Consider the following 26938-nt stretch of genomic DNA (forward strand, 5'->3'; position numbering starts at 1 on the left):
GTACTTGCAACTCTTCTTTAAGTTTGTGAATATTGCAAAGTAAAATTTAATTTTTAAATATAAGTACCCAAATTTCAGGAAAACTCAAGTGTATAAAATCAATAACCAAAAACCTCACCCGTCTCACAGCTTCAAATCAAACTCCATTTAAACTATCCAAACAGATGAGAATCCTTCTTTCTTTTCACATTAGAGCTTGGAAATATAGAATGAAATTCTATTGATCAATTTTCTGAAACATGCAGTATCCTTGGAGGCTGCGTTAAATATACATATCTCCAACCTTCCGGTGTCTTACCATAATGGATGAAAGGAAGGCTTAGTTAAGAGTAAGAAAACCCAGGTCTGACTGTCATGTTTGCCACTTCTTAAGTATGCTACTTTGGGCAATTGCTTAATCTCCCTAAGCTCTAGTTTCCTTAAGTATAAATTAGAGATAATAATATTTACTTCACTGCATTGTTGAGAGAATTTAATACAATAATGGGTGTGAACCTGCCTACATAATGGTCAGCATAGGAGCACAAAGTTTTCTGTTTTGGTTTTAATTGCACAACAATTTAATCTTATATAACCCAACAAGTTCCTTTGACCCTGACATAATTTCTCCTGCCTATAGCTAGACACATTTGCCATTTACTCATTCATTGTCACTCATTTTTGCACTTAACGTTTGACAGATTGTTATTGAGAGCCTACTATACAGAATACTGTGTTCCAAGTCAGAAAGAATGAACTCCAAATTACCTTTTTTTCAATCCTACAAAGAGGCAGACGCAATGAAAAACAATGCTTTACATACAGCTGTGAATTATGAATTTAAATCAGTTTAATAATCCAACCAAGGGTGTGTTTTCATTTCATTCCCTCTCTCTTATTGTAGCTATTCACTCACTTCTCCATCGCATACATATTTATTTTCCAATGAATTCTGAAAGATTTCCAAGGTAGAGCAAGAAACGGGGAATGCAGCTGACGTCTGTCTCCCCCTGGGAATTATGTCACTCCTTGATTTAATTCCTTCTGACATTTTCCCCATCAACCTTTCTGCTCTTCATCAAAATACATCCCTCTCGAAAAACAAATGCGCTTATTGACTACCCAGGACAATCTTGGAAACGGTTGCAACTGTTCATGTGTAGGGTTAAAAAAAAAAAAATTAAAACAAAACAAAACAAACAAACAAACAAAAACACAGCAAACAAAATCTAGAGACCTGTGCCATAAGGTCAGATGAGCACAAAAGGGCTGTTAGGCCATCCAAAGTCCCAGGGGTTTAGACAAGCTAGAGGGATTTATTTTCCATTTTTAGGCCATTGGCAATTTTGTTTGCTTAAGCTTAATTGTTCCCGGATACTGAAAGGGTACAGACGGTAACTGCATGTTTGATTTTAATGACTCTTTTGGCGTTAACATCCTCACTGAAAAAAAATTACCAAAACACATACATGCAAAACAGGCAGAGTTTTGGGTTTGGTTTTGTTTTCTGAAAAAAATTCCCGTGGAGGTGAAAGGCAGGTAAATCCAGCTACAGAGACATGTTCCTTATGTGAGTTGACTGGAATCACAAAGAGACATGGGGCCAGACACTGCGCACTTTCTGTTTGTCAGAGCAGAGCTGACTTTCCTGCGAGAAACAGTAGCTATGTCCTCAGCCAGCCAAGGAGAAAACAGTCCATTCACATCCTCCCTGCTCCTCCATCTTCCTCTCACTCCCCAGCTCCCTGCTCCCACTGTTTCTCTGAACTGGCTCTGGACAAGTGGCACAGTACCGGGGCCACCCACCTCCCTGACTTCCTAAAGACAGAATAATTTTAACTGGCAGAAATGTCGCAGAACTTTCCAAAGTTCATGAAATCAGCTACACAAATTGTGAAATAACCGGTGTGTGGCAGCATCAAGTCATGCAGCCAAGATCCCCTGGAGGGAAGGAAGCCACCTCCACCCCGACCCAGCCTCCACTGATGTGCAGTCACGTCTGTGTCTGTGTGAAACATGTGCACCTATAGCCTTCCCATCCATTCACCAATGGCCTCACCCTGGTCCTTATCTTAGTACTTGGGACAGTAAACCTCCCAACAGAAACTCTCTCCTCCCCAGACACCCTGCTCCACTTCTTTCCACCTCCCTTTCCGCATCTCTTATGCCCCGCCTCCTCTCTCCATTTCTTTTTTCAGGGTCCTTTTATTCAGCTGTCCCTTTAAATGTTGGTGTAGCACAGGCCTCCACCCCCTGATCTCTTGTAATTTCCCATATCTTCTCCCCCAGTTGTTTTGTGGCATTAGAGAGCGAATGCAAAGGTTTTGCAACCCTGTACTGCACTGTCTGGTCCATTATGTCCTAGCGAACTTGAGAGGACAATAACCCTGCTACAAGTCAGAAGGCACCCTGAGTTCTTCATTCATTCATTCATTCATTCATTCATCCCCTACTCTGTACCAGACTCTGTGTTAGATTCTAGGGAAACATAGAGGCATTAGGAAGGGGAAGGGAGAACAAAATGCCAGCCCTACCAGAATCTTTGGAATAAGATAAATACATTTTGAAAACGTCATGTTCCATATTATAACTTAATATTTAACAAAGGAGAGAGATGTTTCTATTGTTTCTAATACAAATCACTGAGGGCAAAGCTTGGCAACACCTCCCTGGTGGTAGAGACATGTGGATGATGCAGTGAATCTTAGCTGGGCCAGCATTACGTTTGCCAAACAGTGTAGGCCCCGTGTTTTCAAGTTGAGAAACGCTTGCTCCAATAACCTCATTCACTCCCACGGCTTTGATTATACCTATAACCTGACAACTCCTAATGCTCTATCTCCATCCCACATCTCTCCACGGGGCCTCTGATCCACATATGGACTGCTTACAGGATGTTTCCACTTGAAAGTCCAAACCTCACAGCTTGTCATCTTCCCCACACCCTGCTCTTGTCTCTGTGAGTGTTACCACCCTGAGTCCATCACCCAGGCCGGGGGAGGGCAATACCTCCCTTTTCCTGGTTCTTTCCAGGTAGTGGTCACCCCTGCAACGTCTCACATACCCATCTTCTCCTCGTTGCTGCAGACAGCTTCCCTATCTCAGGATCTCCTTCCAGGATCTCTAAGGAAATAAGACTCCAAACTGAAATCCTTGGCTTCAATCCTTCCTGCCTATCTTCCATACTGGAAAACGGCCCGTCCAAAATACAAGTCTAGGCAACTCACTCACTCCCTTCCTCAAAATACTTGAGTGGCTCCTTGTTGCTTAGAGAAGAAAGTTAACTTCCTTAGAACAACCATGGAAGGCTCGATACAATAGGGCTTCATCCTACTTTCCCTGCTTCTTTTCCTGTGAGTCCTCCTTCTAATTCTACTTTCCATCTGCCATATTCCTCCAGCCCTCTATGTGCCTTCCCACCTGCAGACGTTTATGCACACAATTTCCTCTGCCTAGAATTCCTGCTCCTCACCCGGCTGCATGGTGAACCACTACACTTCCTGCAGAACGCAGTCTAGTGTCACCTTCAGTGTAGAGCCTTTCCAAAGTCCTCCAGGTAAAAATAATTGTTCCCCTCACTGTTCTTTTGCTGTACTTTCTGCAAGTTTCTTTAAGCCCTTACCAGTTTGTGAATTTAATGAGTTGGTTAGTGTCTGTCTTCCGCTGTGGATGATAACCTCTTTGAATGGTGGAGGTGGCGCAGCATATACATCTATGTTTCCCCAGAGTTTAACACAGAGCCTGGTGCAGAGTAGGGAATGAATGAATGAATGAATGAATGAATGAATGAATGAACTCAGGGTGCTTGCTGCCTTGTAGCGGTATTATTGTCCTATCAAGTCCTGTAGACACATAGGACAAACAGGGCAGAGCAGGGTTACAACATCTTTGCAACCAATATTAGCTATCTAATGCTACAACACAAATTACTCCAAACCTAGTGGCTTCAAAAAGCAATAATTATTTGTGATCTCACTGTGAATTTGTTTGTTAAAAAATATGTATACCGGTTTATTATAAAGAATATTACAGGCCGGGCGCGGTGGCTCAAGCCTGTAATCCCAGCACTTTGGGAGGCCGAGACGGGCGGATCACGAGGTCAGGAGATCGAGACCATCCTGGCTAATATGGTGAAACCCCGTCTCTACTAAAAAATACAAAAAACTAGCCGGGCGAGGTGGTGGGCGCCTGTAGTCCCAGCTACTCGGGAGGCTGAGGCAGGAGAATGGCGTAAACCCGGGAGGCGGAGCTTGCAGTGAGCTGAGATCAGGCCACTGCACTCCAGCCTGGGCGACAAAGCGAGACTCCGTCTCAAAAAAAAAAAAAAAAAAGAATATTACAAAGAAGACAGATGAAGAGATGTATGAAAGAAGAGGCACAGAGCTCTCATGCCCTTCTCAGGCACACCACCTTCCAGGCACTTCCCCGTGTTCGGCTATCAAGAAGCTCTTTAAACCTTGTCCTTTTGGGTTTTTATGGAGGCTTCAATATGTAGGCATGACTGATTAAACTATTGGCCATTTGTAATCAGCTTCATCTTCAGCCCCTCTTTCCTCTCCAGAGGTTGGAGATGGATAGAATATTTAGACAAGCCATATGGGAATCAATGCTCCCTTCCTCATCATGTTTGAAGCCTCAACTGGAAGACTCAAAGGCTGGAGGCTGGAATTATATGAAGACTCATTCACTCACACATTGATATTGACTGTTGCCTGCATTTAGCTGAGGCTGTTGGAATGGTTTCTCCACGTACACTGAGATTCATCACAACATGGTAGATAAATTTTAAAAACAAGCCTCCTCACTTTGGGAGGCTGAGGTGGGCATATCGCTTGAGCCCAGGAGTTCAAGACCAGCCTGGGCAACATGGTGAAACATCATCTCTATTAAAAATACAAAAAATAAGCCTGGTTTGGTGGCATACATCTATGGTCCCAGCTACTGTGGCAGCTGAGGTGGGAGGATCTCTTGAGCCCGGGAGGCAGAGGTTGCAGTGAGCCAAGATTGCACCACTGCACTCCAGCCTGGGTGACAGAGCCAGACCCCATCTCAAAAAAAAAAAAACAAGTGTCCTAAAAGTGAGGAAAATAACAGATGGAAACCATATTGCCTTTTGCAGCCTACTCTTGGAATTCATGCAGCATCACTTCTACCACATTCTATTGATCAAGGCGTATACAAGGGGAGGAACATAAACTATACTTCTTGATGGAAGAGTGTTAATATCACATTGTAATAAGAACTTGTAGAATGGCACATACATTGGTGTGGACATATTTGGAAAGCATCTGCTTCAAAAACCATCTTCTTCAACAAACACTGCCTTCTGCTATTGCATGAGTGTTAGCCTTAATCCCACAAGGCTTTGCAAGCACACTACAAACATAACCCAAAGTGGTTGCCCAATTTTGTCATGGACATTTCTGTTTTAAATCTCAGATGGGAGCTTTCCATCTAATTAGGCAGAGTCCCATACCCTTGGTGACATATAGCTATGGTAGGAGGACTGAAAGAAATTATGTAGGATCGACGTATACAATTCACTCACAAAAGACTGGCTACTCTGTACCAGTTCCTATAGATGAGTCGGATGCAGCTCCTGCTCTCCAGAAATAAAAATACTGTATTCAAAGCCACTTCTCCCCATCCCCTATCATCTTTGAAGCAACTTAATGTACTTTCACTTTTTTTTCCTCGTTAGCTGAAATGTTGGTTTCATATGCAAAATGGGCTCTGCAGAATTTCCCAGTTATGCCTGAGTCCAGGGACAAACACGATCTAGGCTTCTGGGCCGAGGCCCTCTATTGCACAAAGAATTCAATAACCACCATAAAAATAAAACAGAAAAAAATTAGCAATTAGAGTATGTAGATATTACAGGACTCAGTTTCCTTGTGTGAGAAAATTATAACCCAGGGGCCAAACCCTGCCAGCAGCCTGCTTTTGTAAATAAAGTTTTATCATAACGCAGCCATGCTCCATTGGTTTAAGTATGGTCTATGGCTACTTTGACATAGCAGAGTGAAGTGATTGCAACAGAGAACCATATGGCCCCACAAAACCTAAAATATTTACTGTCTAGCCCTTTACGGAAAACATTTGCTGACCCTGTTCTTGAGACTAGACTAAATCTGTTTACTTGCTTACATAAGTCATAGCAGCTGCCTTGTGTCATGTATCACCTATATGCCGGGCTGTTTACTAGGAATCCCTACATGTGTTATCATTAAACTTTACATAGAGCCACAAGGAAAATATTATTATCCTCATCCTGAAGATAGAGAAAACCACAACTTAAAGAAGTTAAAAGGTTTGCACACAAGCCACAACTAGTAAGTGATGGAATTCAAACCCAGGTCAGTATGGTTCCAAAGTCCATGCTATTTTCTTCATACCCTTCAATAAATGCACAGGGAATAGACTCTTCCACTTCTTGGCTGCCTGGGTGAGAAGGAATTGCTGTCCTTGCTGGAATCTAGAAGCTGCTGTGTATGATGATTAGCCTTAGGAATCTGCACTCGACCATAACCACTTTTCCCAGATGACTGTTTGCAGTGGAGATTATGTATCATCTAGTGAGGTAGGGATCACGGAGGGTGCCCCTCAAAGCCTTTGGAACTAATAGAGAGAGATGGGCCACTACACCCCACAGCACATGCTTCCCACCAGCTGGGACAAGGAACTTAGAGCCACAAACTCAGAACTAGAGGAGACTCCACCACCTGCCCCAGAGCTCCCTAACTAGAGGGGTTGCCCAGTCCATCTGGAGGATCAGAAAGAGCCAGTCACCACAGATAGCTTTTATTTGGACAGCAGCCACTACAGCAATGAAGCTCCATGGAACTTGCCACATCTTGTAAGTCTCCAGTTCAACTGAGAGCTGTGCCACTGAGCCTACATCTGCATTCTCCAGCTCCAAAGCGTTGGCCTCCTGACAAGGGAGAGAGAAGTGTTTTAGGGGCACAGGGTTTCAGAAGCAGAACAAATCGGCCCAGACATTCCCTGAGAATTCACCTCTCATATCCTTATTGGTACTGTGACCCAAGACTAAGTTCTGCTAATAAAAAGAGGGGCATTGCCTACAGTTTGCAGAGGGGCTTATTGGAGATTGCTATTTTTTTCATTATCTCTCATTAATTACACACATAGTTATTGAGCACCCACTATGTGTCAGCTCTAAACATTGAGTATAATGTCTTCTCAAAAAGAGAAAAATCCTTGCCCTCAATAATGTATGATACTTATTACATGTAAATGTAATTATTACACTTATTACAATGTATGACACTTATTACATATAAGACACTTGTCTAAAAACTGTACAGGAAGTACAGGCAGATACATTTGAAACTCATGGCAACATTATAAGGTAGGAACTAGTCTCAATTCATAAAGAAGAAACTGAGGGACAGGAATGTTCAGTCATTTAACAAATACATTATACATGCACACATCTACAGAATCAACTATACTAATATTCACAATAACTAGAATGTATATGGTCAGAGCCCTAAAGTTTTTTTTTTAATCCTTTGCCATACACATTTATCAATCATTTTACATCATTGCACCAAAATGGCTAAGAGGGCCATTTTGTAGATTGTGAAGTCATGATGGAATTGAAGAGATTGCCCAAAAGCCAACTAGAGTATGTAGCAATAATAGCCAGGTATGGCTATTATTCCAGCACTGTTCCATTCGACAGATTGGACCAAGAGATCCTGGAGGTACCTTTCGGCTTTAGAACCCTAGGGATCAGTTTCAGTGTGTCTTCTCTTCCACCTTGCCTCATTAGGAGTCTTGCCACCATACCCAGCTGACCTCCAGCAAAAATTAAATGTCTGCTCAATTAGTGCAAAGTAAATCTAAAAACCCTATCACCAGAAGGTGAAGAGTCCAAAAGCCAGTCTTCTGGATTCAAGGTCACCCTTAAATTCACTTTAACCTTCAGTGCAGAACTGTCTCACCCAAGTCACCAAATCAGTTGTCTTAATAGCTGTGGGTACAAAAAAGCAGAAGACTTGCTCAGCCTTTTGGGACCACCAAGCAAATATACAGTATCTCAGCCAGGCACGGTGGCTCACATCTGTAATCCCAACACTTCGGGAGGTCGAGAAGGGCAGATCATGAGGTCAGGAGATCAAGACCATCCTGGCTAACACAGTGAAACTCCGTCTCTACTAAAAATACAAAATATTAGGCAGGTATGGTGGCATGCGCCTGTAGTCCCAGCTACTTGGGAGGCTGGGGCAGGGGAATCGCTTGAACCTGGGAGGCGGAGGTTGCAGTGAGCTGAGATCACACCACTGCACTCCAGCCTGGGTGACAGAGCGAGACTCCATATATACATATAATATCTCACATTACAATGTACTGAGTGCCAGACTGAATTATGAGCAAGAGAAAGAAACACTAGCTCTGATGGGACTAAGACTGGGCCCAGAACCCTATTAATACTACCAAATGCTTGTTTGAGCTGTGTGATCTTCAGCAAGTTACTTAACCTCTTTATGTCTCAATTTCTTATCTGTAAAATGAGGACAAAAGTCATATTTTCCTTGGAAGTGTGTTGAGAGGATTAAATGTTAACATACAGAAAGTACTTAGAGCAGTGCCTGACACATCCTGAGAGCAATTTGAGAGTTATCATTGTTGAATGTTCACTGTGCACTAGGTCCTGTTCTAAGTGTTCGTGAACCATATACATGATAGGGACTGTTACCAACCCAATTCTGTAAATGAGGAAACAGAGGCACCAAGAAATTGAGCGATGAGGTTACACAGTTTTTAAGTACTGGGGCTAGGATTTGTTCCCAGGTAGTTGGACTTCTGAGTATGCACTCTTAACCTAATATAATTTTGCCTCAAGACCCTGCCATGCTGACCCAACACAGAGTAACAGATGAGTTATGACAGGAGGTTATTCCAGAAGACGTAACATTAGAGCTGGGCTTTGGCAACAGTTGATATTTATAAGAAACTGGGCAGAGAGAAGTGTTGCTGATATCAATGAGTTTTCTGGCAGGATTCAGGGGCATGGGTTTGGGAGTTAGAATCCTTAATCTGCCATTTGCTAGCAGCATAACCTAGAATGAGTTGCTGCATGAAGAAACACGTCAGTTTCCTCACATGGAAAATGGAAATGACTGCTCATACCCTGAAAGGCTGTTGTACGGATGAAATGAACTCACAAAAGTAAGCACTTAGGATGGTATCTAGTCTATCAGTGGGCAGTAAGTGGAGGCTATTTCTTCTTCATTTTGTTCATCTTCAGCTGCTTCAAATCACTCCTCCTTCACCCCTTCTTCCTCCTGCCCCAAATTACTACCTACCCCCCATTCTCTTTATAGGACAGTGGTGGTTAGTTTCACTTTGTCTCACATAATTTGCCCAGAAAATACTCTCTTACTTTTCCTCTTCCCTTCTGAGACCTCTTTCACCATTGCCTTTTCAGGTTCTCCTTCCTGTGTCCATCCCTAAACATTTCTATGCATCCTACCATTGACTATCCCCCCAACTCACTTTACACGTGCTTCTGAGAAATTGGTGCATCTATATTCTGACAACTCCCAGATCTATATGTCCTGAGCAGATCATTCTCCTGGCTTCCTGACCCACGTTTCCATCTACCACCTCTACTTGCATGTCCCAATCATAATTGTCCAAATTGGAGCCATCCTTTTCATCCCCAAACCTGCTCTTCCTCTTGGCATCCCAGTGTCAGCAGTTGGTACCATCAGTTGCCCCACTGCCCAAGCTAGAAACTGCGAGTTGTCCTAGAATCCTCTTTGCATTCCACCTCCACATCTGATTAGTCACATAAGATTAGTCTTATTGATTCCACTTCTTTTGAAGTTTTTCTTTCTGCCCCTGCCTCATTCAAGCTCTTGCCATGGCTTTTATAGTTTAGAGATGGCTTCGTAACACAGCTACCTCTCTCCAGCTTTTGCTTTCCTCTAATGCATCCTCTCCACCAGGTTGGCAAATCTGTCTGTAAAGAGCCAGATGGCAATTATTTTAGACTTTGCAGCCACAGGGACCCTGTTGCAACTAAGCAATTCTGCCGTTGTGTTGCAAAAGCAGCCATAGACATGTTTTTTTCTGAAGAAATAATCCAGAATTGCCTTGATTCCCATTCAGCAATGGGCTAAATGTTTTTTTAAAAAATCCTCCAGGTTTGATTGGTTCCCAGGAAGAAAGGCAATATCTCATCTTCAGGCACATGACTTTTAAATTGAAGCGTTCAAATTCTCAACTGAGAACTGACCTTGGTTTCTTGGCCTGCCATTTCTACAGAATTCTTGGCCAGGGAACTCTACAGGATTCTAGGACTCCCTTGAGACCTTTAGAAGTTCTGCAAACAATGAAGTGTTCTCTACTGATTGTTGAAAGTTTATACTATGTCCTCTTGATTTCTATGTTGGATTCTAGATAAGATTTTTGTTTAAAAAAAATAGTTCTACTGCTTTTTAGAAAAAATTAAAACAATACCACCACATTCAACTGGACAGGTTAAATTAATGGATCCGGAACACACTTAGAGATCAAGTTGGACTAGATCTATAGATTACTTGTACTAATTTTGTCAAGAAATAATTTCAAATACAAAAATTAGCCAGGCGTGGTGGCAGGAGCCTGTAATCCCAGCTACTTGGGAGGGAGAGGCAGGAGAATTGCTTGAACCCAGGAGGCGGTGGTTGCAGTGAGCTGAGATTGCGCTGTTGCACTCCAGCCTGGGCAACAGAGCAAGACTCTGTCTCAAAAAAAAAAAAAAAAAAAAGAAAGAAAGAAAAAAAAAAATCAGAAGCAAATAAAAACCTGGAACTGCTTGCAAGATAATTGAGCAACAAGCCTGTTTTTAACTTTCTACACCACCCAGCGGGTACCACATGCCAGGAGTCTAATCACCTTTCCCCTGGTCTTCTCCTTGGCTCCTAACATCTTAGGCTTACTTATCCGGGCACTGCACTCCATCCTGTCCATTGCATCTCCACTTTCTCCTCTCTATGTGTCCTCCCATTTGAGAGCTGACATTTGCCTTTGATCTTGATGCTGAGCCTCATCCTCCCAGAGACACGGTCTTGGCTTGCCTTAAACACAATGTGGGCTTTCTTACATCAGACGCATCTGTCCACCTCAGGCTGCCTTAGAGGTGGCATGGATTCCAGGTCTACTCAGCCCCTGAAATTTTGCTCTGCAAATTAGGACTGGACAGGTCCCATTTAGCATAACAGCCCATATGAAACATGGTCATATGTCACACAACAATATTTCAGTCAAGAAACCAAATGTACGATGGCGGTTGCATAAGGTTATCATGGAGCTGAACACTTCCTACCATCTAGTAACACTGTTGCTGTTGTAATATCTTAGTACAAGGCATTACTCAAGTGTTTACAGTGATGCTGGTGTAAACAAACCTACTGTGCTGCCAGTGGCATAAAAGGATAGCACATACAATTATGTACTTGACATAATACCTGACAATGATAATAAATGACTGTGTTACTGGTATATATAATACTATATGTTCTATGATTATTTTAGAGTGTACTCCATCTTATTTAAAAAATTAACTGTAAAACAGCCTCAGGCAGATCCTTCAGAAGGTATTCCAGAAAAAGTCATTGCTATCACAGGAGATGACAGTTCCATGCATGTTACTGCCCCGAAGACCTTCCAGGGGACAAGATGGGGAGGTAAAAGACAGTGATATTGATGATCCTGACCCTGTATAGGCGTAGGCTAATGTGTGTGTTTGTGTCTTAGTTTTTAATGAAAAAGCTTTTAAAGTAGACTAAGAATTACAATGTTAAAAATAACCAAAAAATGTATAGAATAAGAATATAAAGAAAATATTTTCATACAACTGTACAATATGTTTGTGTTTTATGCTAAGTGTTATTACAAGAGTCAAAACCTTTTTAAAAAATTAGAAGTGCATAAAGTAAAAATATCACAGTAAGCTGAAGTTAATTTTTTATTGCAAAAAATTTTTAAATAAATTTAGTGTAAAAAGTAAGGATAATGTCTCAGATGTGTTTGTATACATCATTCATTTCCCAATACCTGTATGACCTCCCTGGAATTAGCACAGCTTAATATATATTTTGATATATACTTTATGCTCAAAAAGTGATTGGTAAAACAATAAACACGAGGATGAATGACAGATATAAAAACTCATGCAGGGGCCGGACATGGTGGCTCATGCCTGTAATCCCAGCACTTTGGCAGCCCGAGGCGGGCAGATCACCTGAGGTCAGGAGTTCAAGACCAGCCTGGCCAACATGGCAAAACCCCATCTCTACTAAAAATACAAAAATGAGTTGGGTGCAGTGGCAGGTGCCTGTAATCCCAGCTACTCAGGAGGCTGAGGCAGGAAATCACTGGAACTGGGGAGGCACAGGTTGCCGTGAGTCAAGATTGCGCCAATGCACTCCAGCCTGGGTGACAGAGTGAGACTCCGGCTAAAAAAAAAAAAAAAGAAAGAAAAGAAAACTCATGCAGGTACAAAGAAGAGAGTATTTATTCTTAGTAGGGAAATCAGAAAAGGCTACATGGAAGAGATGGAATAGGAATTGAGCCTCGAGAAATTACTAGACATGTGCCTAACAAAGGAAAGAGAGGAAGACATTCCAAGAGAGGGAATAATGTGAGCAAATTAATGATGGGTAAAAAATTGGAGGCCGGGAAACCTTTCTGGCACAGCTGCCCTTGTCCCTCTCCAGGGGAGTGAAGAAGATCCAGACTAAGCATCGGTGTGGCGTTGGAAGAGGGAGACATTCATAGATCTTTGGGAAATGACTCTATGGGGCTTTACTTCTACAGGAAGAGAAGCTCAGACACCAAGAGAAAGGGACTTGTTGAAAATGTGGAATAAAAGAATTGGAATCAGATCATCAGGTGACGGGAATGTGAAGGCAATGGCCTTCTAGAAGAAAACGCTGTAAATTCAGATGTCAAGGAGGTGCCGTGGTGAATGTGGTGAACGGGGACTCCAAACAAGGAAAAATTCTCACCGCATTTTACAGGTGTTGAAGGCTGGTGAGGAAAGCTGGGTTCCTGGCTGAGGTTCTTATTCAGCTGATTACAGAGAGCAACACATACACGCATGACTAACAACCCCATAACAGGCCCTTCCTTTTGAGCTGTAATGGGAGCCACACTGACAGATGTGATGAGTGTTCTCAGCAACCCCCAGGGAGTGACAACTGCAGTGCTCACTTACCAAAACAGGTGAGACTCACTCTTGAAACGTTCTAGCTGTTGGGCTGTGAGTGGGTTGGGTTCCCCAAGCATCCTGAACGTTTCCTCTGACCGTTTGGAAGGGTGATCCTAACATCTTAGCTGCGAGGCCCTGTGAGAACCTTCCTTACCTCCTTTTGGAGGCTCACTTTTCTTATCTGTGAAATACAGATAACATCACAAACTACTTTGAAGGGTGAATGTGAGTCAATGATGAGAAAGTAGATGCGAAGGTTCTCAGAAAACTAAGAAAGATTAGTAAATGTCAAAGGTTAGTCCTACAAGCCAAGAACTTTACCTGGCATTCATTTCTGCATATTTCTGAGAAAAATGTGGTCTGTTTCTGTGCAAACCATCCAAAGTGTAAGCAATTTTTTTTCTTGATAGAGAATAACTTCTCCTCTTAAAAGGGAAGTGATGCTTTGCAAATGGCAAGCACATCAGAAATCTTTAGTATAGTCTTCTCAACACCTCTCAGAGACAAAGGATAACCCACCAACATCTGCAACGGTTCTGAATGGGCAGAAGGCAAATGGAGCTGACCACAAGGCAAGGAGAGAAGGCTTTTGCAACAAAGTCCTCTCCAAAGGAAGCCACCAATGACTTGCCACATCTCTGCAAGAGCTTAGAAACTAAAGAGAAAATGAACAGCTCAATGTCTTTTTGTTTGTTTGTTTGTTTGAGACAAAGTCTCACTCTTGTTGCCCAGGCTGGAGTGCAATGGCGCAGTCTGGGCTCACTGCAACCTCCGCCTCCCAGGTTCAAGTGATTCTCCTGCCTCAGCCTCCAGAGTAGCTGAGATTACAGGTGCCCACCACCACGCCTGGCTAATTTTGTATTTTTAATAGAGACGGGGTTTCACCGTGTTGGCCAGGATGGTCTCGAACTCCTGACCTCGTGATCCGCCCACCTCGGCCTCCCAAAGTGCTGGGGTTACAGGTGTGAGCCACCGTGCCCGGCCTCAATGTCTTAACATGTACAGGCTAGGGAGAGTTTAACAAAATGTGTGTGTTTGTAATTATTCGTAAGATTGATTTTTCTTTGTGACAGTATCTTATGTTCATGAGTTTGTTTAGAAAACACTTTCATTCCCTTTATTGTATATAATTCTCACACTAAGCCATGCAGCTAGATAGTATTGTTATCATTATTATTCCTTTTTAAGATCTGAAGAAACTGAAGCTCTGAGGGACATGCGATGGAAAGCAGGACTGTGATGCCGGACTCCCCAGTCCCCAAGGGCAGGACCCTGTCTTCCATCCCTCTTACTGTCAAGTCTGCTGCTCCAAGCAGAGGCCTGTGCAAGCTTCCTGACTGAAGTATCTTGTTTGTTCTTGTGTGTCTTCATTCCACACATACATGCTGGGCACAAATACACGTTGCTGTGTAAATGACAAATTTGTATGTGAACTTAACTCTGCTTAAAACATAGAGGGGAAAGGTGTGAGGAGAAGGAAAGGCAGGAGCCCCACAACCCTTTAGGATCAGTACTCCTGTAAGAAGAAGCATAAGCAGATCACAGTAGTTGAAGAGATTGGATGAGTCACTGTTGTCCAAGCCACTGGTTCTTAAACTTCTCTTTGAAGTAGGATTAGGCCTGGGCCTTGTTGTTTTTCCAGAGTTCCCCAGGTGATTCTGACAGTGACCAAAGTTTGAGTGAACACCGTTCTAAGTGAACTTTCCTCAGGGATGAGATTCCATAGGTGGTGACTCTGAATTTTTGTCTGCTTCTTCTCTGGTACCGGTATGGGGAGCTTCCAACAGAGGTCAGTGGTTGACCTCTGCACATCGAGGCATTGCTCCCATGTGAATCCACAGGACTCAGTCAAGGTTGCCAGGCTCTAGCTTAGGACTTGAGGAGGGGGACACCGACCTGGGGGAAAGCTGGCTGGGGTGCTCCATCCCTCCAGGGAAGGATATTGTCCCAGCAGCACTGTCAGGGCGACTTGCCAACACACACTTTTGCTCTTTAAATAGGTCTTTGTTCAATGAACATTGACTAAGCTGCTCTGGGGTTGGGTCAGAACCACAGATGAATCAGGCAAATGCTACCTTCAAGGACCTCCCTGGTTAATGGGAGAGACACACACCTCTAACCTAACTATCATAAGTGCTGTTGAAAAGACAGGAGCCCTGGGAGGGAACGCTCAGTCGGCCTGGCCAGGGAAAGCTTCCTAGAGGAAGTGACATTTGAAATGTCAGAGTCCACAAAGCAGGGAAGGGGAAGCAAGCTCTTGGTAGAGAAAGCAGCTGGTGGCAAGGCCAGAGGGTGCTTGGGCAGAGTGTAGCTAGAAGGCTGGTGTAACAGTGAGGCAGGATGCTGGGGACAGAGAAGAGGAAGGGTGGCCAGATGGGAGGGACCTGGAGCCCCAAGCAAGAGAGTTGTCTTAATTCTCCACAATGGGGAGCCTTCCCTTTCTCCTTACCTTTTGTTTTCTTCTCTGCCTTACTCTCCCCTTTAGGAGGTAAACAAAGGAGGAAGGGAAGGGGATGCAGAGGGAGAACGGAGAGAGGAAGAGAGCCATTCCACTTCCGTTTTGGTTGGCTCAACCTTGAAATGCTATTGCTGTATTTTACCTGGAATTAGCAAGTTAATGACTCCTGGCTCCACGAGACACATCGGTGCTGGAGCTTCAACCCAGGAGGGCCGAGCTTAGCTCTGGGTGGCACAGTTTAGGTGTGTCCAGTACAGCCTAGAGTAGCAGTTTCCAACCTCTTGATCTCAAGGGCCATCCCTCACCTCCCGTGACGTTACTTAGGATTTCAGTGCCTGTTGATTATGAATATACAAAAGGAAAGAAGCCAGCTGTTAATTCAGGTGCACTCTAGAGTAAACTTGCATTCGTTCTATACCATAGGATCCATACACATTAAAAAATCTGTTAGCGTGCAATAACTTACATCAAAGACCAATAGCACACATTGACAAACACTGGTAGCGTATGTGATACAGCAAGGACTAATGCCTTTTATATAAAGAGTTCTTACAAATTACAAAGAAAAAAACTCAACAACTCAAAAGGAAAAAAAAAATGAATGGGTAAACGACATTAGCAATGGTGTTCACAGAAAAAGAAATACAAATGTTTTAACTTCCCTCATAATGAAATATACACATATATATGTAATATATTATATAACTATATATATGAGGAATATCATTTTTTAAAAAGTCTGGTAGAGTAACAAAGACTGAAATGAAAAGGTATCAAAAGGAAGCCACTTTCATCCACCTCCAGGAAAGTGCTAATAAGAACAAATTATTTGGAGGGCAATTTGACCACATCTATCAACATTAAAATATACTATATTGCTTGACACAGAAATTCCACTTCTAAAAATTTATTCCTCAGATAAAATCACACATGTTCTCAAAGGACGTCCAATGAGCTGGATTCACTAAGGGGCGATCACAATGCTGCTTTATTTTCGCTCACCCTGTGAACTTATTCTCTGGGTCCCTTATTTCCAAAGAGCAGTCTCTGTCATTTAAAAGCACATATTCCAGCGTGTTTGCCAGAACTCAGAACAAATCTCATTTGAAAATTTCTCCCTTCTTCCGCCCAGGTCTGCTTCAAACTTAAATGCTAGCTGTAGGGGAAGGGGGAGGCAAGGTTGTCCCCGCTCTTCCTCTCACCTCTTCACCCTCACTATCTCCCTCCCTGGGACAGGACCCAGAAAAAGAGGAAATAGGGAAGAGGGCAGAGCTTCCCAAGGCTGGTTCTGCTGGGAGCCAGGGCTGCTGCCCTCTGGGCTGGGTGGCGTGTGCAGGTTCCCTAGGCATTCCGCCCTTGGGAACTCACACTGGCAGTCGCCTGAATGCAGTGAGGCCTCCTCTGGGCTGCTGCTATTTCTGCGTCTCTCTGTTGGACTTTTGGGCTTCCAACAGTTCCTCCTCTGCCTTTCATTGGGTGCTGTCAGGAAAATCCCCATTCTAGGTGGCTCTAGTCTATCTCTCTCCTGCTGGTCCTTTTTTGATTCCCAGACAACAGGGCTGTTTGCTCTCCTCTGCTGGTGGACGCTCCCTTGCTGCCGGGAGGAGGAAGCGTGTTCTCTCTTTTTCTCTCTCTGTCACCTCAGGCCAGCGCAGCCTCAGCTTCTCTTTCCTGGTCTTGAGCTCCCAAATTCAGGTTCCAGGGACCAACCCTGAGCTCTCCCTTTCAACCTTTCTCAGTTGGCTTTCTCCAGCCGACCCTGTCCTGGGAGAAGAGGGTGGGGAGGGACAAAAGACACCGTGACAGGACTCACCAGGGACTGTCTCCTCTCCCAGCCTCTGAAGACTGGTGTCAGGCAAAGGATGGTCCATGCTGGTAGAACACCAGGGCCTGCCAAGGCGGTCTAGCACCTCATTTAACATGGGGGAGGGAGATATTCAAGTACCTATTGTTTGGTTTCTAGGGATTTGGAGTCTCAGCCGGAAACTGAGACTTGAAGAGTTCCATTTTAACATCCCGTTATATGTATATGCCACACACATCGTTTACAACATTGTTTATAATAGAAAAAAAAACAAAATAACCTAAATGGGCTGGGCACACTGGCTTATGCCTGTAATCCCAGCACTTTGTAGGCCGAGGCCGGTGGATCACTTGAGGTCAGGAGTTCAAGATCACCCTGGCCAACATGGCAAAACCCCGTCTCTACTAAAAACACAAAAATTAGCCAGGTGAGGTGGCGCACCCCTTTAATCCCAGCTACTCAGGAGGTTGAGGCAGAAGAATCGCTTGAACCCGGGAGGCGGAGGTTGCAGTGAGCTGAGATCGCGCCACTGCACTCTAGCCTGGGTGACACAGTGAAACTGCGTCTCAAAAATAAAAAATAGCCTAAATGTCTGCTAAATCACTTACAGAACAACTGTATGATAATCTGCATATGTCATTATGGGAAAAGCTCTATGTGATATATTGTAAAGTTAAAAAAAACGCAGAGTGTAGAACACCGGGGGGTCCCATTTGTGCATGAGTGTTTTCTGAAGGGGCATTTTGTTATATACTTGATTGTATTTGCACAGAAATTCTGGAGATGAAACTAAAAATCGGGATGGTAAGGAGACCTACTACTCTTTGTATAACTTACAATACTTTTTGAATTTGTATCATTATACATGAGTTTTATAATTCTAAAACCTATTATTAGGAGATAAATAAATATAAACACAGTTTATTGTGTTCCTTTTTAGAAAGCATTGGCTTTATCCACAGAAGCAATATGCCCTCCAGCAAACAAAACAGAAATATATAAGGAAAAAAAAAATCTATAGAAAATGTCTATAAAGAATACAATGGAGGCAGGACGCGGTGACTCACCCCTCCAATTCCAGCTCTTTGGGAGGCCAGGACAGGAGGATCCCTTGAGCCCAGGAGTTCAAGAGAAGTCTGGGCAAAATAGTGCGGCCCTGTCTCTACCAAAAAAAAAAAAAGTTTTAAAAAATTAGCTGGACATGGTGGTGCATATCTGTAGCTTCAGCTACTCAAGAAGCTGAGCGCAAGAGGATTGCTTGAGCCCAAGAGGATTGCTTGAGCCCAGGAACTCAGGGCTGCAGTGAACTGCACTCACTCCAGCCTGGGCGAGGACCTGAACAAGACTCTGTCCCTAAAAAATAAAAATAGAAAAAGAAAAAAACTGAAAAATATATTTCCCACAAAACTTTGTTAACCCCATCTTCCATCTTCCCAAGGTCATACAAGGTAATCGCTTTTAACAGTGAAGTGTACGTTTTCTTCTAGATATTTCTCTGTGACTTTACAACATGTATAATTTTTCAAACCAGAAATGGAATCACATTATACAGAATGTTCTTTTTATTTTATCTTTTTTTTTTTTTTTTTTTTTTGAGACAGGATCTTCCTCTGTTGTCCAGACTAGAGTGCAGTGGCATGATCACAGCTCACTGCAGCCTCAAACTCCTGGGCTCAAGTGATCCTTCTGCCTCAGGCTCCTGAGTAGTTGAGACTACAGGCATACATTACCGCACCCAGCTAAACTTTTAACTTTTTGTAGAGATGTTGTCTTCTTATACTGCCCAGGCTCAGAATGTTCTAAAGCCTTATTTTTATTCTTTAAAATAGGCCAAGCGCAGTGGCTCATATCTGTAATCCCAGCACTTCGTGAGGCTGAGGCAGGAGGATTGCTTGAGCCCAGGGGTGTGAGATCAACTTGGGCAACATAGTGAGACCCATCTCTACAAAAAATTTTTGTAAACATTAGTCAGCCACAGTGGTGTGCATCTGTAGACTCAGCTACTAAGGAGGCTGAGATGAGAGGATCATTTGAGCCTGGGAGGTTAAGGTTGCAATGAGCTGTGATTGTGCCACTTCACTTTGGCCTGGGCAACAGAGCAAGACCCTGTATGAAAAAAGTAATTAATGAACTTTTAAAATAAAAGTAATCTAGACCCAGCGCAGTGGCTCACACCTGTAATCCCAGCACTTTGGGAGGCCGAGGCAGGCGGATCACAAGGTCAGGAGTTCGAGACCAGTCTGATCAACATAGTGAAACCTTGTCTCTACTAAAAATACAAAAAATTAGCCGGGTGTGGTGGTGTGCTCCTGTAATCCCAGCTACTCAGGAGGCTAAAGCAGGAGAATCATGTGAACCTGGGAGGCAGAAGTTGCAGTGAGCTGAGGTCGCACCATTGCACTCCAGCCCGGATGACGGTGTGAGACTCCATCTCAAGAAAAAAATAAATAAATAAAATGAAAGTAATCTAAAATATTCCTTGGACAAGCTTCCAAGCCAGCACATTTAGACTCACTCCATTCCTCTTAACCTTTGAAAGAGTATACATCTGTACGTCCCCAATATTACAGTTTACTGGACCATAACTTGACAGTGCTGCCCTTCTAAGCCAGGCTACAGTGTCCACTCTTACATACACATACCTAAGTTTGCATACAGTAACGACATTCTCATGTGTTAGATCTCTTAAGTAGGACTGCTGGGACATTAGCAATGTTGACAGATCCTGCCAAAATTCTACATAACTCCTCTGCCTGCCGGCCCCTTTCACTGCAACCCTACTTTCTGACACTTGACTGAAGCAATGGGAGCTACCTTGTTGACACAACTTACAAACCACACTGAGCGACTCATGACCTACAGGCTGGGACTCACTGACCTACATCAGAACTTTTTTATCCCAGGCATAACTAGCCCTGAAGCTATGCGGTGGAATAAGATAGAAGAAAGAGGCTACACATACTAGCTCATGCCTGTAATCCTAGCACTTTCGGAGGCTGAGGCAGGAGGACTGCTCGAGTTCAGGAGTTTGAGACCAGCCCGGGCAACATATTGAGATATTGAGATCTTGTCTCTCTCTCTTTTTTTTTTTTTTTCCTGAGATGGAATCTGACTCTGTTGCCCAAGATGGAGTGCAGTGACACAATCTCCGCTTCCTGCAACCTCCATCCTCCCCCAGTTTCAAGAGATTCTCCTGCCTCAAGCTCCCAAGTAACTGGGACTACAGGCACCTGCCATCATGCCCGGCTAATTTTTGTATTTTTAGTAGAGATGGGGTTTCACCATGTTGGCCAGGTTGGTCTCAAACTCCTGACCTCAGGTGGTCTGCCTACCTCGGATTTCCAAAGTGCTGAGATTATAGGTGTGAGCCACCATGCCCAGCCAATCCTGTCTCTATTTTTTTTTAATTTTTAACAAAATTTTGTAAAGATAGAGTCATGTTATATTTCTATTATACAACCAGAGATTAAATTAGAAATGAAAAGCAAAACTTCTGCATCATCATCACTAAGATGAAACATAAATCACCCATGAAATGCCTTGGTTCAGCTCCAGGTATACCCCAGACCCCTTGTAGGATCCCTGTCCCCTCTCTTTTGCCCTTAGATAACCATGCTGCAATTCACCAGCCTTGTGGAAAAGCAGTCAATAACTGGGCCGAGGAAGGTTCTGGACCCCATGTGAGAAAGGGATAAGAGCCACTAGAGAAAATGGTCTGTGAGTAACGAGACTGGCATCAAAAATCTTGAAGGGCTGTCCTGTGGAAGAAAAAGCAGACTAAATGCAGAATAGGAGCAAAAATTCAGAGCAACAGGCCCACAGGTTTTTAAGCTAGACAAGAGAGAACTTCAAAACTATGCAGAGCTTCCAGGGAAAACATGCATGAGCCAAAACTAGAATCAATTACCTCCACAGAAGACCCGAGGGCAACGTGCGTGGCTCTACAGAAGGGCCGACGGGTGACAGATGGTGATGTGCATGGCAGCCTGAACAATATTGTCTAAAGAAGTCCAACTGGCTATCGCCGAGGAGCCACAGCGTTCTACATTTATTTTATTACTTTCTATGAAATCCACCTACTTCAGAATTTGGCCTAGTGCCTTTTCATTTCAAAAACCTGATTTGGCCAACCGTGGTGTCTCACGCCTGTAATCCCAGCACTTTGGGAGGCTGAGATGGATGGATAACCTGAGATCAGGAGTTCAAGACCGGCCTGGCTAACATGGTGAAACCCCATCTCTACTAAAAATACAAAACATTAGCCAGGCGTGGTGGCGTGCGCCTGTAATTCCAGCTACTCGGGAGGTTAAGGCAGGAGAATTGCTTGAACCCTGGAGACGGAGGTTGAAGTAAGCCAAGATCACGCCATTGCACTCCAGTTTGGGCAACAAGAGCGAAATGCCATCAAAAAGAAGAAAAAAAAAAAACAAAAACTGATTTGATTAGAACAAGAATAGATTAGTCTCTCAAAGATGATTCATATCAACCAAGCTCAAAGAGATGGATGTGCATTTATTTATACAGAGAGAGAGTCAGCTGTCAGGTAAACCAGCAACTCAAGTCATCCTCAACAAACATCCTCTTTCCTATAGCAGATGGACTCAATAGGGATAGCTGTGTCCTTGGAATGATCATTCTCAAGGTCTATTATTGGTTGAGACTCTGGCTTCACTTCACATCTTGCCTTTCATGGATGGTGAAACCCCTTTCAATGTTCCACTCCTTCTCCTAGTATACAAATACCTCAGTCCCATTATTGACAAGTCCTGATATTCTGGGAGAATCTTTCTTTCTTTCTTTCTTTCTTTCTTTCTTTTTTTTTTTTTTGAGACTGAGTCTCTCTCTGTCACTCAGGCTCGAGTGCCGTGGTGCAATTTTCGCTCACTACAACCTCTGCCTCCTGGGTTCAAGAGATTCTACCAAGTAGCTGGGATTACAGGCACACGCCACCACGCCCGGCTAATTTTTGTATTTTTTGTTGAGACGGGGTTTCACCATGTTGACCAGGCTGGTCTCGAACTCCTGACCTTGTGATCCGCCTGCCTTGGCCTCCCAAAGTGCTGGGATTACAGGTGTGAGCCACCACGCCGGGCCTGAGAATCTTCTTAAGGTGAATCTCCACCCCGATTTATCATATTTGGCTTTCATGTGTCAACTCTCATAGGACAGATCCTGTTCTGGCAGGAAAACATGACTTGCATAAGGGAGTAGAAAGGACTTCACATGCACTGGCTTACCACACACCATAGTGAGATACAGTATGGGATCATAGCTAAAGATGCATGCTTTCCAGACTGACCCCTGGTTTGTCACTTACTCACTGTAAATTACATCATCCTCCTCTGTTTCAGTTTCCTCTTCTGCAAAGTGAAGATAATAATAACACCTGCCCATAAAGTTTGTGGTGAGAATGAAATAAATTAATAAACAAGGCCCTTATGTTAGAGGTGTTTGAACCACAGCGACTCCATCTTGAACATGGGCTGGGTAAAATAACGCTAAGAATGGCTGCAGTGCGTTCTTAGTCACAGGATGAGATACGAGGCCAGCACAAGATACAGGTCACAAAGACCTTGCTGATAAAACAGGATGTAGTAGAGAAGCCGGCCAAAACCCACCAAAACCAAGATGGCTAGGAAAGTGACCTCTGGTCATCCTCACTGCTCATTATATGCTAATTATAACACATTAGCATGCTGAAAGACACTCCCACCAGCACCATGACAGTTTATAAATGCCAGGGCAATGTCAAGAAGTTACACTCTATGGTCTAAAAAGGGGAGTAACCCTCAGTTCCAGGAATTGCCCACCCCTTTCTTGGAAAACTCATGAATAATCCACCTTTTGTTTAGCATAAAATCAACAAATTACCATAAGTATACTCAGTCAAGTAGCCCACACTGCTGCCCTGCCTATAGAAGAACCATTCTTTTATTCCTTTACTTTCCTGATAAACTTGCTTTCACTTTATGGACTCGCCCCAAATTCTTTCTTGCGTAAGGTCCAAGAACCCTCTCTTGGGGTCTGGATCGGGACCCCTTTCTGGTAACATCCTAGAACAGTGCCTGGCAATGTGTCTGCATCCTAGAAGGGTCTGCTGCTCTTATGACCAGGCCTTACAATAAACCTTACCTTCTTAATTCCCACCATGAGATAAGTCATATTCTTGTCTCCATTTACCAGTGAGAAAGCAGAAGCTTGGCAAGAAGATCAGAGAGAGCTGGAACTGAAACCCAGTTCTCTCTGACCTTCTAGCCGGGGGCTCCCTCCATCACCCCCATCCAGCAGATCCTTCACAGAGGTACAGTAGAACCACTTCTCTTCTCTTCATTGGGTTGGGGTAGGGTGGGGGAAGGCTATTTTCATCGCTGCAGCTCAGCCTTGAGCAAGAAAAAGGATCGTGTCCCCTGCTGGTGGCAAGACCAGAGGGAGCTGGTGAGAAGAATACATTGTGCAACAAGACCAGCTGCGTGGCAGATGTGCCCACAGCTAAACATGACAGGAGTTTCATTTCCAGAGTCAAGAAAGAAGACGTATCCTGAAGCATCCTCAGTGACCCTACCTGAGCAGATGGGGCGGGAGCAGCAGGGAGGCCTTGGCGTTTCTACGCACTTTGATTTCCTCTCTGTTTCTCTGCTGCAGTAACTGCTGAAATGCAAAGGCTGCCGGATCCCCACACACCATGTCTCCGATCACAGGTGTCCCTGATCCCCCTGGGCTTACTGAACATCTGACCGTTACCCTCAGAACAGCTACTTATGCGTGAAAGAGAAAACGATAAGAGAAAGGGAGGGCCAGTGACTGTGAAAGTCAAGGCCGCGAAGGGACCTCCATCTGAAGTTGCTGGGTAGTTGAACAGGCCTGGGTTTCAACGGTTAGTCACAGCCCCCTGTGAGTTTGGGCAAGCCATTCAAACTCTCTGACTTCACTTTTCTCTTTTTCAAAATAAAAAAACTATTCCTGCCTTGCAAGCTCATTGTAAGGAAAGGCAAATGTATGTAAAATGCTGGAACCATTATGATGGAAATTGCAAGAACCACCATTAGCCTAGAACAAGCAAAGACTAGATGGGTGGAAATACTTTTTAAGAGACCAAGAAAGCAGAACACTTAAGTTTTTCTACATGTAAATAAACTGCAAAGGGAAAGAAAAAAGGAACAAATATTCTTTAGTACCTATCACAGGCCAGAGATCCAATTATGCTCTTTTCCTAGATTGAATCTCACTATATCCCATGTGGTGGGTTTTATTACCCTCATTTTACAGATAATGAAAGTGATCATAGGGAGGTTTTCCAAGACCACACAGCTAGACGGGCCTGGAGAGGCCGAGAACCAAGGGCTCTTTCTGATACACCGTTCAGTTTTGCCCCTAAAGTGAAAATGCTGCAAACTCCATGGAGAGCAATGTGTGACATTTATAGACTGGCCGGAAGCAACACTTCTCCAAGCATCTTTGGGGAGGATAAGTTTTGTTTTGTTTTGCTTTAATTAACTAATCTAGCACAGACTGTGACATTTGTAAAACATAACGAATTACTAGAAATGTAAAAATTTAAAGGGCATACAAAATACACACAGACTCAGCCTTTTTGTATTAGATGGAACACACATAACGTGACTGTCAAATAGTTACAAAATTTCCCAAGCACTCATTTGCTCTCAGTGTTTGTGCTCATCTCATTGTGGAATACACTTTGAGAACCACTACCTTGGCGTTAAAGCCATCCGCAGATCCTGGAGAAAGACCTCAAAAAGTTGTCTAGGTTTGCATCCTTTCTCCAGGCAAAACTTGTGTAAAATCCCAAGGCCTCTGGGCTATTGTTTTCTTCTGAGTTTCTCTCCCGAGCCTCATAGCAGCTGTGTGGTCATAGCCATCTCCCAGTAGCCTCTATGTAGCCTGGAACAGAACCTTGAATCTCAAGGTTTGTTTGAAGGCTTCGAGCTCAGACTTCATCCTCCCTTTTCCCCTCATTCCTGATTTCCTGCTGTTGCCTTCTCTCTAAACACCAGGCCATTGGCGAAGTCTGCATGAACCAAGCAGAGGCAAAAGGTACAGCTTCTTTCTTTCTTTCTTTTTTTTTTTTTTTTTGAGACAGAGTTTCGCACTTTTTGCCCAGACTGGAGTGCAATGGCGTGATCTTGGCTCACCACAACGTCCGCCTCCTGGGTTCAAATGATTCTCCTGCCTCAGCCTCTGGAGTAGCTGGGATTACAGGCATGCACCACCATGCCTGGCTAATTTTGTATTTTTTAGTAGAGACAGGGTTTCTCCATGTTGGCCAGGCTGGTCTTGAACTCCCGACCTCAGGTGATCCACCCGCCTCAGCCTCCCAAAGTGCTGGGATTACAGGCATAAGCCACCGCGCCCAGCAGGTACAGCATCTTTGAGCAGGTGGGAAAAGTAGGACAAGTGGGTAAGAAAACCTGCCGTCACCACCTATTGTGTGTTTTCAGGTTGGCCCTGAGCTGGTGTCAGCTTCACATACATTAGCTCACATTATCTTCATAGCCTCCCTGTGAGGCTGGCCTTTTTTTTTTTTTTTTTTTTTTTTTTGAGATGGTGTCTGACTCTGTTGCCCAGGCTGGAGTGCAGTGGCATGATCTTGGCTCCCTGCAACCTCCACCTCCCAGATTCAAGCAATTCTCCTGCCTCAGCTTCCCAAGTATCTGGGATTACAGGCATGTAACACCACGCCCAGCTAATTTTTTGTATTTTTAGTAGAGATGGGGTGTCGCCAGGTTGATCAGGCTGGTCTTGAACTCCTGACCTCAGGTGATCCACCCACCTCAGCTTTCCGAAGTGCTAGGATTACAAGTGTGAGCCACCACGCCAAGCCGAGGCAGTATTATTGTCTCAATTTTATAGATAAAGAGATTGAATATCAGAGAAATGAGAGCAGAGACTGGATCTTAGATCTGTCTGAGACTTCCCAACCTAAGCCCTTAACTCCTACCTAATGCTTAGCTGGAGGACGCCAAAAGGCCTGGAGGCACCTCCACAGCCAACCTGGAGCTCCACAACCTTGAGCAAACCCAGCTGGTAAGGTTCACAGCTCCTATTCCCAGTTCAGTGCCCAGATGCCAACAAATTTGTCAATAGCACTTCTCCACTGCAGTCTCTACCATCTGTCCTTCCCCAGACTCCTGGCTCCATGTTGGACAATGAAAGCAGAGGCCCAGGGCAATGGATTCCAGAGTAGGTGTTTGCAAGTCTCCCTACTTTGTCTGCTCAGCCCAACTGTGTCCCTTCAGGGCTAACCCTGGACTCTGAGTCCCACACAGACACTGTCTCTGACCACTTTCCCTCACATGGGACAGGACACCCTCCACTGCAGCAATGACAGCTACCATCTGCTGTGAGCCTGCTCTGGGCCACACTCTGTGTCTTTTCTCACTGTATCATTTTTACCATTGTCCTTTAAGGAGAGTACCATTACCCATATTCTCCACAGGAGGTAGCTGAGACCCCG

At 43.9% G+C, this 26938-nt stretch overlaps 1 long non-coding RNA gene across 2 annotated transcripts in view; it reads right to left on the bottom strand.

Moving 5' to 3' along the window:
- LOC144334854 (uncharacterized) overlaps positions 1-26938 on the bottom strand; it is a 179471-nt gene that overhangs the window by 37841 nt on the left and 114692 nt on the right. The window contains exons 5-6 of one of the 2 annotated variants that reach the window (XR_013405103.1): positions 15805-15997; positions 7604-7975 (exon numbers count right to left, since the gene is read on the bottom strand). This is a non-coding gene — a long non-coding RNA (uncharacterized LOC144334854). Of the gene's footprint in view, positions 1-7603; positions 7976-15804; positions 15998-26938 lie in introns of those variants that run through there. The other variant, XR_013405102.1, reaches the window with a different exon arrangement.

The sequence above is a fragment of the Macaca mulatta genome, chromosome 15 (assembly GCF_049350105.2).
Source record: "Macaca mulatta isolate MMU2019108-1 chromosome 15, T2T-MMU8v2.0, whole genome shotgun sequence".
Classification (NCBI taxonomy): Eukaryota; Metazoa; Chordata; class Mammalia; order Primates; family Cercopithecidae; genus Macaca; species Macaca mulatta.